Source organism: Hibiscus syriacus, unplaced genomic scaffold (assembly GCF_006381635.1).
Source record: "Hibiscus syriacus cultivar Baekdansim isolate YM2019G1 unplaced genomic scaffold, ASM638163v2 tig00112738_pilon, whole genome shotgun sequence".
Taxonomy (NCBI): Eukaryota; Viridiplantae; Streptophyta; class Magnoliopsida; order Malvales; family Malvaceae; genus Hibiscus; species Hibiscus syriacus.
This window is the reverse complement of record NW_024063392.1, coordinates 6,660,770-6,676,635: the sequence shown is the minus strand read 5'-3', so window position 1 is coordinate 6,676,635 and position 15,866 is coordinate 6,660,770.

Sequence of the window (15,866 nt, the reverse complement as noted above, 5' to 3'; positions counted from 1 at the left end):
AAAACTGTCTTTTTTTTCTTATATAAACACCATTAACTCACTCCTATTTATACTAAAATTTCTCAATTTGTCCGTTGGAACACGTCACCTCAGTGTGACGAGTTTCATTCGCACTACTCGTTGGATTATGTGGGTTTCTTAACGGTCAGGTAACAACTACAAATTTTAAATTCAAACACGTGATGAGTTCCATCGATTTTTTCATATATTACAAAATAAATAAAAATATATTATTTAAATTATAAAAAACTTATATATTTTAATAGAAATCATCAAATCGATATGATGAGTTTCGAGAAATATATTAAAAAATTTGACTCTACGGGGTCCACAGACTTGGATCTTTTAAAAATATTATCCAAGCAAAGTCACCATATAGCTGTGACGAGTTTTCTCTACACTATAACAAATTTCATATAATGCAAAATAATATTGAAGTTGGCCTATTGGGTCAAATAAATAATCCTTTTGAATTATTGGCCCAATTTTACCATAAAATTACTTGAAAAATAGAGTGATAAAAAATGGCTCATATAAAGTACAGTAAAAAAAAAATTTGGCCCAATTTTATTGAACTAAATTTTTTGTTTCAATATTTGGTAGGTAATTAAATTACACGAGGACCTTTTTTTATACATATGACATAAAGAAACATAATTTTTGGCAGAAATTACTGTATAATCCGACGACTTTTATCAAATTTTATAAGGTAAACTATGAAAATGGTCATTAATATTTGAGTAAGTTTTAGTATTCACCATTGATGTTTCAAAAGTTACAAATCGGTCACTAACGTTATCATTTGTTTCAAATTGGTCACTTGACATTAGCAGTCGTTAACGTGAGTGGCGAAAAATACAACTGGTTCGTTAACTGCTAACCTAGATTTCCACAATGGAGAGTAAAATCTCTTCAATGATCACCTATTCCCTTTTAAATAAAAACCTAATCCCTAACCCTAATTTACCCAATCCCTAAACATGGCCATCATAGACTAAAACCCAAATTTACATAGACTCCATGATCATTGTTGTTGCTATCAGCTTTCTTGGCCTTGAAACAAGCTTGCCAAGCCTCTTGGTTTTATCTTCCAGATGTAAATTTGTCATCTCTTCTACCATTTTCTTCCCATTCTCTAAAGTTTTTACTGTTTCCTTCACTTTTATCTCCGTTTTCATACTGCAACTCCTTCACTTTAGAATTTGTATCTTAGCGTTCTTTATAAGAGTTTGAGCCTCATAAGCTTACGACGAGGCCATTGATGAAAATGGAAATGAAAAAGAATTGTTCAGTAAACCCTGCAACAACCAAAGTTGACAAAACTTAACAATGGAAATCAACAATTGGAAGCTAAAAAATGCAGGGAAAAGCAATGCAAAAATGATACCAAATTGTTGTCCAAGAAAGCCATTTCAAACTACTTTTATATGTCGATAACTCAAGCGACAAAAGAAAGAACTAGATCGACGAGATGTTGGAGGCATTGGAATCCTTTACAGCGATTGTGAGATTTCGCCACCCCACCTCTACTATATTTGAAACTTTCACCACTATTATATTTAAAGTTGTTGCAGTCCATAGGTTGAACACCACCCAAAGTGTCACACCCCAATTTAGGGGCTAAATTTTAGAAATTATAAAGTATTGAATTAAAATGGTATTTTGGAAGAAATTGAGGATTAAAGTGTAAAATTGCAAAGTTGGTAGACCATTTTAGGAAGTGTAGGAAATTCAGGGAGCCAGTCCTGAATTTACCTATTTTTCTTATGTATTGAATTATAAACTCTCTCTCCCCCCGTGTAATCTGTTTTTTCCCAGATTATTTTTCCCATTTTCTCTCCCCCGCCAACCCTCCTTTGACCTCCGATTTCTCCACCGTTCGTCGATTCGAAACCACCATCGTGTTCATTGTCGACCGATGAAAAAAAACCCTCAAACCTCTCATCGTGAATCGGCATCGTTCGTCGTAAATCTCAACCGGAAGTATCGTCGGTTTTAACACGATCGTTATTGGTTTTCCGTCAATTCATGTCGATCCGGCCACCCGTTTTCGACACCTCCCTCACCATCGTGTTCCTTACATCATTCCGAGTCCACCGGTGTTCTTCTTGTCTCCGTCGTTGCCGGCGTGTGAAGGGGTGAGGAAGTTAAAGTTTCTGATGTTTCAGAATCGAGCTCTCCACCGTTCAAAATTATGAACCGAGCTTGGTAAGTGTCTCAAAATGCCATAAAATATTTTTAGAAATTTTTACGGAATTTTTTGGACCCTCTAGGCCGCCTCACGTGCCCCCACACACTACCCCTGCGAGTGGGCCTTGTCTGGCAGCTTGGTGAGCCACTGAGCCGAGCCGCCGGGTCGAACCGAGCTGTTGAACCGAGCCAAGCCGATTGAGCCGTTAACCTGCACTGACCGTTGACTTTGATCAAAAAGTTAATTTTTTTTTGAAAAATCATATTTTATGTTTTTCAACGACTTGAGTCCGATTCTGAAATTCGTTTCGCCAAATTCGAACGGTAAGCTATTTTTCACTGATTCATCACCTGATTTGATCCCTTTTTCGCAATTAAGCTCTGTTTCTGATGTAATTTCAATTGCTTTTTATCCGAGGAATTATGAGATGTTGAATTAAAGATCGAGGGTGTTTGAATGGAATTTAAATGGTCAATCAATATGGCACGAAAAATGAGGTAATACATTACTACCTCTTTACGCTTTATGGAACATGTTAATATTGAATAAATGCATGGATGTATATGATTGGTCTATTATGCTTGTTTGATTATGGATGGATTCGAACCGAATACGGTTTAAGTGATAAATTATGATAATACTTCGATTAGGTAAAAATATGAAAATACCCTTATGTTGTAAAAAGACAAGAATTGACCCTGGAAGTTGGATAAGAAGTTTGTAAAGACATATTGATATGATGAAATTATTGATGTGTATAGAAAATATTAGTTTTGCTTAGGAAATATGGATAACCGATTTCTAAACCCAAGATGACTTGTACAAGATACTAGAAGTTTGATAAGGAATAATTTAAAGTTTAGATATTATCCGGAAAAGAGATTAACCTTAGAATATCTAAATTATAATTATCTTTGTTAAGAGTTTTAATATCGATATGATACAGTTAAGAAATTACGAAATTACCCTTGAGAGTGAAAAGTAGCCCAAATTAACCCTGAATGGAAAACTACTCAAGAAGTCATGCCTAAATCGAAGAATTACTAGTTTCATCATTAAGTTCACACGTTTATACAGAAAATTCGTAATAATCTGTAAACCTCTGAGTTATGAGTAAATACCTGAAGAATAAATTATCGATGGTGCTCTTTTGACATAATTGTTCAAAAGAACTGAAGTAAATGATAAATTTGAATTAAATAATAAGACTGGACGGGAAGAAATGATTGAAAACCCTAGATCTGTAAAATGACCAAAATATATCTGTAATGGAAATGACTCAAGAATATCATCAAGCTCAGGAATGAATAGATATCCTCAAGCTTTGAAATGAAAGGAAAAACATCAAGCACCAAAATGACCAAAATGCCATAATGGCCTAAACTAAGTAAATCTCTTGGATTAATTAAGGAATCTAAATAAACATGGGTGTTGTACTACCCTTTGAATCTGTGTTCGTCTCCTCAAGTTTGGATCGATGATAATTTTGGAAGTACTCAGCTCATCTCAAATCTAGATAGCATTCAGTACTAAGAAGTGGATATTCGACAGACATATTAATCAAGAATACCAAATTGAACTGAACGGAAGTTCAATATGTATTCAAAATTCAGAAACATCTGAATTACTCTAGAAAACCCCGAAGTAACTGGAATAGACTTGAATACTAAATGAACCAAGTAACTTCAATGATCGAGGATTAAGTAGGTGATTTGGATAAGTCTGGAAACTCTGATGAGTTTACATAGTGTATTATTCCTATTGGTTATGAACCACAAATCAAGTATATTGGCATTTCCTAATATCATTGAAACGTGAAAATGAAATAACGACAATTGGAATATATGTTCGTTCCCTTAAGATCTATTCAGTGATGATTATGAAGATGATCTATGGACAATAAATTTTAGGTATTAAAGAGTGAATACCCTAGAAGGGTAGGGAATTGACCAGTCAACATGCATCAGTTCTGGGAGTTGTTCGATAATCTGATCGATTAATATAAAGGGTAAATGTTCTGAATCTGCGTTTCTCCCTTATCGGCTCAAATCACTCTGGTCATATCTGATTCACACAAGTAACTCAGATGCAAAGGATTCTGGATACTCCAGATTGGTTGAGTAATGAAATCACTCTCCATAAATCTGAATCTAAAATTCAGTCAGTATAAATGTTCCTGAACACCTTCCAGATACACCTGAATCATAGTGGGATTCTAAATTATCGATTTAAATGTTTGATTAGAACGAATAGTAATCGATTCCTTTCAATAGGACCTTGTTCCTGGAATTTGATCAAATGACATCAGTGTCATGTTATCCATTCTGATAACTACCAAGTGTCTCCGAAGAACACTTGGACCCTCTAGTGTGCTCCCTATGTACTACTTACTTGGTTTATCTATTTTGAAATGTGGTACACCAAAATCTATGGTTTAATGTTTTATTGATGCACCGACTTACTGGTGATGGCTTATGGACTATGATTGTTATTTGATTATCGATTTTCACTAGTATATGATTACGATAATTACGGATTTATGGAAATTCTTCTTACTGTACAAATTGTATCTTGAGATACTGATTTTTTGTAGGACTGGAACATGGAGGTACAACTCTGACCAAGCTGGTAAATCTTTACGGACCTAATGTGACTCTTAGGTAAGCTCTGCGGCCCCGAGATCATTCTTGGGTAGGCCCTGCAGCCTTGAGATTTTTCTTAGGTAGGCCCCGTGGCCCTGAGATCATTCTTGGGTAGGCCCTGCGGCCCTGAGATCTTTCTTGGGTAGGCCCAATGGCCCTGATAACTTTCTTGGGTAGGCCCATATGCCCCAAGATGCTCCCTTAGGTTGGCTCTCTTTTGATGTGTGCTTAGGGTAAGCCCTTATGGATGCAATTATGGGAAACTGCATAATGAAATATGGTTGGAGGGTTTCGTTATGGTTTTAAAATATTTATATCTTTTCACTGGTTTTAAATGGAACACACTAGACATCATATCCGACCTCCTAAAAATGTGATACTATGAATGCTTCCTATGAACTGAGATCTTCATGGTTTTTACTCGATGAACTACCAGTAGAACCCCAGATTATTCCGAAAACTGGTATACATATGATTTAATAAGGAAATTATATGGCCTTCCATTTATCTACATGTCATATAGCATCAACTGGTAGTTCTGTATTACTGAGCTTTTTAAAGCTCACTATGTTACTCACCCTTTTCAGGTTAAAAGGATTGAACCAGTACAACTATCAACGTCAGTAAGGGAGTTATTCTGGCGTTAATTACAGAGTAAGGTACATGTGATTAGGGGGTATGTAACTTGTATTTTGTTTTTATATCCGAGTTTAAAAATATGTTTTTAGTACTGATAAATCATTTTAATGAGTTTACATGTTTTAATAAAAGTTTTAAATTTTTCGCTATTTTTTTATGGTGGGTTGCTCCGATGGCCCTAATGCGACTCCATAGATCGGATCGAGTTAACCGCATCGGTCTGAGGGGTTAAACAAGAAGCCATTGAAGATCTCCGTGTACTGAGGAATATAGTTCATGGTTTCATTCGCCACCCTTACACTCGATATCATCGTATAATTGGGTGGTTCTTTAGTGAAAAAGTTAAAAGAATGAGTAAAATTCTACAGAATTTCGAGCGATGATGATGAAGAAAAACAAGTCATATTTGCGGGATGTTTTGTTAAGGGAAGTGGTGGAACCAAGAGTAACAATTGAGCAACTTTTCCAGTGATTTGCACTCGATATCACCGTATAATTGGGTGGTTCTTTAGTGAAAAGATTAAAAGAACGAGTAAAATTTTATAGAATCTCAAGCGACGATGATGAAGAAAAACAAGTCATATTTGCGGGATGTATTGTTAAAGGAAGTGGTGGAACCAAGAGTAACAATCGAGCAACTTTTTCAGTGATTTCCATTCATTTAAAAAAGTAGAGTTGAGAGATAAAGGAATGAGGTTGCAATTGAAGTGTTAGTCAATGGGTTCTCTAATATCGCAGTCAATGGTCCAGTAAGCAGTTAACAGACCACGTAAGATTTCCATTACTCACGTTACCGGTTATTAAAGTCACCAATTTGTAACAAACGATAAAATTAATAGTCCATTTATGACTTTTAAAACATCAGTGTAAAAAACTTACTCAAACATTAGTGATCATTTGAGTAGTTTACCCAATTTTATAACATAAATTTTAATTTAAAAATAAATTTAACTCCAGCTTATATAATTTTTTTCTCTATTATTTGAGCAAAATTGTGGTAAAACAATTATGAGATAATGGGAGTAAAACTAACAATTTTTTTAATATTTTAGGATATTACAAGTAGTGGTATATATAAGACTTATTGAGAATAGACACATGCCCACTATGGAATTTGAATTTTTTTATATTACTTTTCGATTTTATTATTGGTATCCATTCTGAAATTTTATTTGTGTTCATCCCCATACGAAAATTTTTATTATTAATATGTGTGTCTACCCTCAAAAATATTTTTGGATCTATCATCGATTATAAGATAATATTTATCTATAATATTTTAATTATTAACATTATACATACTCATACTCACAGACACAACTACTTAAATTCAAAACTTCTAAAAAAATAACAAATTTAACAACTAAAACCACAAACTAGTATTAACAAATTATGGAAACGTGACACTTTGCTTTTAATAGAAGTGGTGGTAGTATTTGTGAGGTCTCATTGAGAAGCAAAATTTTCCACATTTAGCTTTATGCTTTTCTTTTGGAGCAAGGGATTAGCCCTCGTGCCTATTATACAACTTTGGGGATTCTAGATAAGGCCATTTACATCTAATGATTTTTTGTACCAGAAAATAGTCGAATGATTAATTAAAATCTGATGGGGAAAAGGAAATTAATTGGCGCGTAAGACCGACGCACTAGCTGCCGCAACACTTGAAAGTTTAAACCAAACTTCCCTGCAAAGGTCTAAGCCATCTTTGGCGTTCACACCCCTGGCCATCACGTACGGACGGAGTCAACTGGAAAAAATAACATAACTTGTAATAATAACTTTTAATTTAAAAGTTACATGCAACAGCGTTTGCTTTTGAATATGTTATTTTAACATTCTACAATCCAATTTAAGGTTTATTTATAATAACTTAATTTAAAGCGTTATTTTGTTCAATCTAAAATTCTATAATAAAAATATTACATTACAGCAGTTTAACCTTATAATAATAAAATTATACAATTTGCAATAATTTTTATTACAATAAAAAATAATTTCATATAGTCAATGAACCATTTATGTATTTTACCATATTTTCTAATTCATAAGTGAAAAGAGGTTTGAATAAGTATTATATTAACTAAAAATATCATTTTTACTTTTAAAACAAATTAAATATATAACATGTGATTTAAAGATTAAATACTTAGATATAGTATATTTATCTCTTATATTGAGAAACGAAAAATCTTAGATATTATTATACCTTTAGAGATAATTGTTGGAAACCTCGTAACTTCCGTAAGATCAAATTCATTGAAATTGTCAGCTCAATACCAATTATATCGAATTGTTGAAAATGTCAACTCACCACCATCAAAGGTCTTCATATAAACCTCTCCACCTATATGAGAACCTCTGACTAGCTTACATCCTATGAATATAAAGTTTTAATTAATTACAATATATAGACAAGACCCTTAACGGACTCATGTAATCCAGCAAGTAAAATTCAAAATCTAACTATCAAACCTATTTAACATGCTCACCTACGAATAGTCATATTAGTCATATAGTCGGAAATGTCATTTACAACCATTATAAATACGCTTAAACAAAAGTGAAAGTCGGTCGAATCCTTGACAAACTTTATATTATCTTCTTCATCTTCAATGCAGAATCTTCTTTTCAAAAACATTAACCATTGATCCTTCTTTCACTAGTTGCGACTAGTCCTTAAAATTAAAAGGAATGAACAAATAAAATCATGCGCGATAAAATTATTATTATCAACAGGTATCATTCATTCTAAGATAAAAGGTAAACTCATGAAAAGTAAAACCTAGTAATTGGACGACAAAATTGTTCAACACTACATTAAATTTTAACAGTGTTGAGTGGAATTAGAATAAACATAATTAAGAGAAAATGACCTGATTATGAATAAACATTTGGTGCGGGGCTTGACTCTTGTAATTAAAATGATTAAAATAAAGAAGGGGTAAATGTGAAAATTCACTCCTTATTGTGTTTTCTAGATGCAGCAACCAATTGTGTTGAGTCTACCAAGTAAACGTTTGAGTGGAGTTCAAAACCGGCTTTTGCAGGCTCAGTCGTGGACATGGACTTCTTTTCCTTATCACAAATCTCGTCACCGCTTACGTTGGCAATGATGCTTTTATTTTCTTAATTAGTGTCATAAAGATGGGTTTTAACCGAATTAATCGATTGAATTAAATTTCTTTGTTAATCGATCGGTTAATTTTTTGTTCAACTAGTTAATGATTAAGAATTTTTTAAAATTCGATTATTGATTAATTCAGTATAAAATCAGTTAATTAACCAAATTTTTAATTTTTTTTTATATATTATTGTAGACACTATATTTCGTCCCATCATAAATAATCATATATATATATGTTATATAATTGATATGTTATATATATATATATTGTACGTCATTTACATATCCTTATTTCTCTTCTTTTTACAGGCCCAATGTTTACAAAGCCCAACACGTGTACCCAACAGTGGACCCAAATCGATCCAAAGGAGCATCCAAATCGGTTAGGGTTTGAAACCCTAACCTCATCTCATCCAGCTGCACGCTGCAAGCCTCCACGCCGAGTCTCCCGCCGATTCCTTCGCCCCAGCAACAACCCCTGGCTCTTTCTCTCTCAGGCGCAGCAATGTGTTGTTATAGGACACCAAAAATAGCAAATAACAAGTGTTTTAGTCCAAATACGACACTGAAGATTCAGAACTAAAAAAAACATATAAATACCCATGTAATCAATACAAGGAACGCATACGATTACACTACGATTAGGTACGAGATTACTCACGAAATACACACAAAAAGTGCAAGGAAAATAGTGAAATCGAAGCATCATTTGTACCAATTCGAAAGAAAAAAAAGGGTTTTTTTTACTACGAAATATCGAGAGAAAATACGCAAATATTACGAGCAGTATAGTCGAAATCCGAAGTCTTGTAAACAATTCAAGAAGCAATAATTTCATGTTTTTCTTCACTTGCATGCGTTGTAACTCACGTTTTTTGCTTGAAACCCCCAAAAATTTAAGGTTTGGTCGATGAACAGGGGGTGTTCTTTTTCTAGATATCTTCTTAGATCTATATACCCCGGAGGCCTATTTTCAAAAAATTTCTTTTGATTTTCGAAAAATAGAGGAAAAAGCTTTGAAAAACAAAAAAAATCGAGTTTTGCCACCGATGAACGGTGGCGGCGAGGCGGCATAGGGTGGCATTTTCTAGGTTCTTCAGAAATGAAGAACAGGCGAGAGAGAATATAAAAGGGAGGGGGGCTCACGGCTTGAAATGAAAAATGGGGTTGTTTTAACAAATTTGGCTTCTATAGTATCCATCAGACCGCCTGATTTAACAAAACAGGCGGCATAGGCGTGTTTTGCTTTAAAATAGGGTAAACTACCCTTTTGGTCCCTCGTTGATTTCAAAGAACTATTTTGACCCCCAAATTGAATTCACACCTTAAAATTACTTTGAAATTTAACCTCTTGTTTATGGTTCCTTCGATTTAATCCCTGAGCAGTTTAATTCATTTATTCATTTTTTTAATTTTCTAGTTTTTATATTATATTTTATTATATATGCATATTTATTCTTTAATATATGTGGTTATTTATTTTCCTTTTATTTTTTTTCATATTTCTTATTATTACTATTTTTTAATATTTCATTCTCTTGTCTATATATATTACTTTTTCTGTTATTTCGCAAATGTATATATTATTTCCATTTTTTTCTTTTTATTATCATCATTATATGTATATTTTTATTTATTTTATTCATTTTTTTTATTGTGATCACTTTTTTCATTGTGTATATGTCTTATTTTTATTTCTTTGTTTTTATATATATTTTATTTATTATATATATTTTTACCTTCTTTTATTTTTATTTCCTTCTTATATTTTACTTTGTTATTTGCATTATCTTCTTATTTTTTGTTTAGTTGTTCGCCATGTATATATTATTATTATTTTTCTTCATTTTACTTCTTTTGTTTATCTTATTCATTTTTTATCTTTGCCTTATTTTGGTTTTCTTTATTTCATATTATTTTCTTTTTTTATTCTTTTTTTTACTTTCTTTATTATTTATTTGTCTTTTTTTCTCTAACACGTCTTTTGACTTTTAGGGAGTACATTTCCAATCAATCAAAGGTAAGTAATTTGGGTTGTTATTTTACCTTTTAATTTAAACTTACAACTTTCTTAATTAAGGACAACTGGAAACTACGTAGTACCAAAAGGGCAGCTCAAGGGTGTTAACCCTTCCTTGACTGTAACCGACTCCCGAATCCGACATATCGCTGGTAAGACGCAGATCAGGTAAGAAATAAGGTATCCGATCAACCCATTTTATTGGTAAAATAAATGATCGGTGGTGACTCCAATTCATTTTTCCTAAGTCAAAGCCCAATTCTGGGGCCTAACTGAAAGATGGTTCCGACAACTTGGCGACTCCGCTGGGGATAGTTAAGTGAGTCAGACTAAGGTAATTTCCAGTTGTCTTTTTAACGAAAAGGGTAAGTTTAAATTTTAAGGTAACATTTCGATCCATATTGCTTACTTTTGATTATATTTTTTGAGTAAATAGTTGTACTAACCGCTTTCTAATGATTTCAGCCCCTAAAGATTTTTCATCTAAGGCTCTAAACCTGAGCTCCAAACCCGTTTTAAGTGAGAGTGAAAGCAACGCATTCGTGTGAATTTATTCACCGTATGGGCCTAGCAAGTAACCTTCGGGATTCATATACCTTATACCTTCATGTGAATTTATTCTCCTTATGGGCATAAGGGAATGTGTCCTCTTGAGTTTAACTTAGTCCACACAAGCATGTGATGGGTTTAGGACTAAGGGTCTGGCAGGCCCAAGGGGGCACCGGCAAGGAGAACTCGAGTACCGTTTTTTAGAACCTAAACCGGGAGACCCTGAAGATTTAGAGCCTACCCTAAAACCACATTCCAAAACATAGGATATTTTTACCTTAACCATGCTGTTTTTTTGTCTTTTTACTCTTTTTCTTTCATCATTTTTTATTTACTTTTTTACTAACTCTTTTGTCTTTTTGTTTATTTTTTTATCATTCACATCATTCGAAAGAGGTGTTGATCCACCAAAAACGTGTTTGTTGAACATGAATAATCTATATTAATGGACAAAGGGGTTGTAATACAAGAGATGAAAATGCAGAGGACAGTCTACAAGGCGACTATGTGTCACATTCAAACCTGAAGATGTGGCACCCACAATTGAAGAGTATATCACTCTGTTGCGTTATAAAGGACTCAGAATGAATCGAGTCTACATCAAGCACAATAAAAGCCTATCTTCGAAGAACTACTGGCTGAGGTTGCAGGGGCAAGATGAAGGTTACTGATCTTGGGAGTCACCTCAAAGACAACAATGGATAGCTAAAATTGGAGACCATTGCTTACGAATTCGCGAAACAAACAAATGAACTTCACATAGTTCCTATCAATTGAGGGCTCCAATGACGTATTCGTTGGGAACATGCTCAATAAAAGATAAATGTCCTAGATGCAGTCATTCGAGACTTCTTGGGCCAATACAAAAAGTAACTCAATATTTGTAGGGTTCATCCAAAGAAGCCGGAGCGGTACGACAAGTTATTCAACCAGTGACAGACGAACGTAGAAGACTAGTCAGCATGTCAGAAGCTATCATGATATTTTTGGTCTCTTAAAAGATAAAACACTTTTGTCCCCAATACGGATTATTCATAATAACAGGCACATTTTTTGGATCAATACCTCGGACATTTCATGCATCATGCATTTAGACATATTTTGCATTTTGTTGTTTCCTTTGCATTCACATTAACTAACGGAAGAATACTTTAATAAAAGGAATAAATACTGGATACACCACCTCAAGCGTTGGACACACCTCATCCGCATAACACTCGCTTGAAAAAGAGGCGAATGGAGACCAGAATCATTCAAATCGAAGAGAATATGACAAAATTACAGAAAGAGATAGAATATAAAATGGCTCAGAACAATAAGAGTACCCTGGATTCCATCGCGAGAAGCCAGGAGTTCTTAGTCGACCAAATCGTGGCTAAGTTGTCTGGTTTACAACAACAAGCAAGTGCACCCGAAGTAGGTGCGTCTGAGGGGGTAACCATATCACCGACCCCACAGGTGGTTATTTCACCCGGGATCATAGTCGGACCGGAAAAAAACTCTTCTACTACCAAAGGAAAAGCATCATCTGCTGCGAAGGGGCAAACTTCAACAACCTGTCCTGGCAACCATCCGGATGATTACAATATCCCAGATTTCGATGAATAGCACAAAGCGAAAAAGATGGAAGAGAAGATCAGAATGCTGGAAGATCAGATGAAGATGGTCCAATGAGATCATGATTATTATGGAGTGGACGCAATGGAGCTGAGCCTAGTTCCAGATTTGGTGCTTCCGCCAAAGTTTAAGGTCCCGGAGTTTGAGAAGTTCGATGGGAACAACTATCACTCAGCTCACATCACTATGTTCTGTCGGAAGATGACAAAATATAGGGGAAATGACCAACTCCTGATCCACTGTTTCCAGGAGAGCCTGTCCGGTTCAGCTATTCGGTGGTACAACAAACTGAGTTGAACTCATATTAAGACATGGAAAGACTTAGCCAAGTCTTTCTTGGAATAATACAAGCATATTAACGATATGAGACCAGACTGGGTTATGCTACAAAGACTGGAGAAAAAGCACAATGAATGTTTCCGACAATACGCACAGCGATTGAGGGATTTGGCTGTGCAAGTTCATCCACCTTTAGATGAAAAGGAAACCAGGAAGCTATTTGTACAAACCCTGAAGACACCTTACTTCGGGCACTTGGTGGCAATCACATCGGGAAGTTTCTTAGATATAGTTATGGCTGGTGAGATGATCGAGCTAGCTATAAAACAAGGAAAAATTGAGGGAAGTGACTCCAGTGAGAAACCTCTCATGAAGAACAAAGAGCGAGAGATCAATAATATCAACACCTATAATACTAACAAAGGTGTTATGATCTCTACTGCAGTTATACCATCCGGTACTTCTAAACGAACTCAAAGAGAACCAACGAACGAAAGGGAATCTTATCTGACTAATTTGGGGATTAGACCCCATAATGTCTTCCATAAAAAGACTCACATTAGTCCAATCCCAATGACATATGAGGAGTTGCTCCCAACGCTAGTTGAGAAGAATCTTGTGACTCTGGTTCAGTCCAAACCTAGAGAGGCCCCATATCCTGAAGGCCATGATATTAACGCCATATGCAGCTATCATATCGGGAGCTCAGGGTACACCACTGAGAACTGTGAGACATTGAAACGTAAGGTCCAAGATCTGATCAATTCAGGGGCATTGACTTTCAATGAGTAATGGGGCATTCTGATTGAGTTAATTGGGGCATCCATTGGGAATTTTGTTGCATTATCCAACATATCATCTTATTTGAAATTGTTTTTCTTTTGTGCTTCTTATGTTTAAAAGTCACTTGACGTTCAAACATTTTAAATAAAGCACTTCCTTCTGAGGAAATGAGCAAATTTTAATCTTGAATTCCTTGAATATCACCTTAATTAAAAGTTTTTTAATAATTGAGGTTTTAAATATTTGACAAATGACAAGATTAAATCCTGCAAAACAAAGACCCCTCGATCCTAATTTAAAAGATACACCAGACTACATGCTCTTCTCTTACGAGAACCGAGCTAGTTTTCCCTTCTCATGAAGAGCCTATCCAGGGTTTGGCATTCAGACATGTATTAGGAGCGGATAAAATGGGGCATCTAGTACCTGAAATTGCAAAGCTAATTAGTTTCTACTTCTGTTAATGACGTTTAATGATGATCATGATCTTCTCAGATTCAATGGTCAAGTAGGTAAATCTAGTTTAGGTCAGTTGCTTGGGAATTGAACTCTAACAATGAGATTTTATGACCTTTAAAAACACCTAGACTATAACAGGTTCTTCTTAACAAACTTAAGAAATTGGACCTGTATACCCACATTATAATATTATATATATACAATAAAGCTTGAGTTATCCCTATAAAGCAATTGGTTAAATGCCCTGACTTTATGGATAAGATTCAGCTAGCCTGATAAAGGTGATTATACTATACAATAAATCTTGAGCTTTCCCTCTAGGGCAATTGGTTAAACTCCCCGGTTTTATGGATAAGATTCAACTAACCTGATAAAGGTATTTACATATTGAGCTGTCCCTCTAGAGCAATTGGTTAAATGCCCTGGGTTTATGGATTTAGCTAGCCAGACAATGGCGAATTAAATTTATTTAAATAAGGAGTTTCGGTAAAAATGGACTAAGGGAGTTAAAGAACACCTGTTATAATCAAATACACACGAGCACTCAAGAATCTCATTTTTAGATCGATATTTCTACACTACCATTGTTAGAGGTGAATACAAAACTTGAACAAATGGGATGTAACACCCCCAACCCGTACCCGACCCGGATACGAGTCCGACGTGTCACATTGACTTTTCAAATCTTGACTCTTAAGAAAAATCCCGGGAAATTTAAAACTTTATTTAAAACAAAATACAGACTTGATCAGAGTGCTCGTACTTAATGACTTATTACATGCCAACACTTTATACATAACCAAATACATACTTTGTCAAATACTTCTGATCTGATCTTTTAGTAGTGATACTGTCTTTGCCACTTCTATTCTTTCACTTCTCGTTCTTGGTACCTACGTGTAAATCACTTACACGCTAAGTCATAGACTTAGTGAGGCATATAAAACATATAATATAACCATATATCATTTCATATAAATAAAAGACATACATATACAAACACTATCAATAATCCTTTCCACTTACCATATACTCATCATATAACACATATAATTCATGTATGTGCATTCATATCATTGAATCACTACATATCAATATGCATGAATCTATGGTATGATAACAATATACAACCAGGTCATGCACACATGCAACTTACCTTCTTTTATCACTTTCACTTTCATTTGTCTTTCAATTTCATTGCCCATGTATATTATTGAGAATAGAGGTATGTGAGTACATTGAGGTTGTGCACTAATGCTGTCACCACAGCTCGTATAAATGTCCCGAAGGACCTATCCAGAGGTCACACAGACCCCGATAACTATCCAGAGGTCATAAAGAACCTCGGCAACTGTCCATAGGTCCCAAAGAACCTAGGTAAACTGTCCATATGTTCTTTAGAACATAGGTATACTGTCCATATATCTCGAAAGACATAGGTAAAACCCTCGACTCTTGGCATGCCAACTATACCTATAGCTCTCGTATCATATACTATGGGCATTTATTTATACATTTCGTATCACTTGTTCTTTCTCTTCTGTCACATATCACATGTAT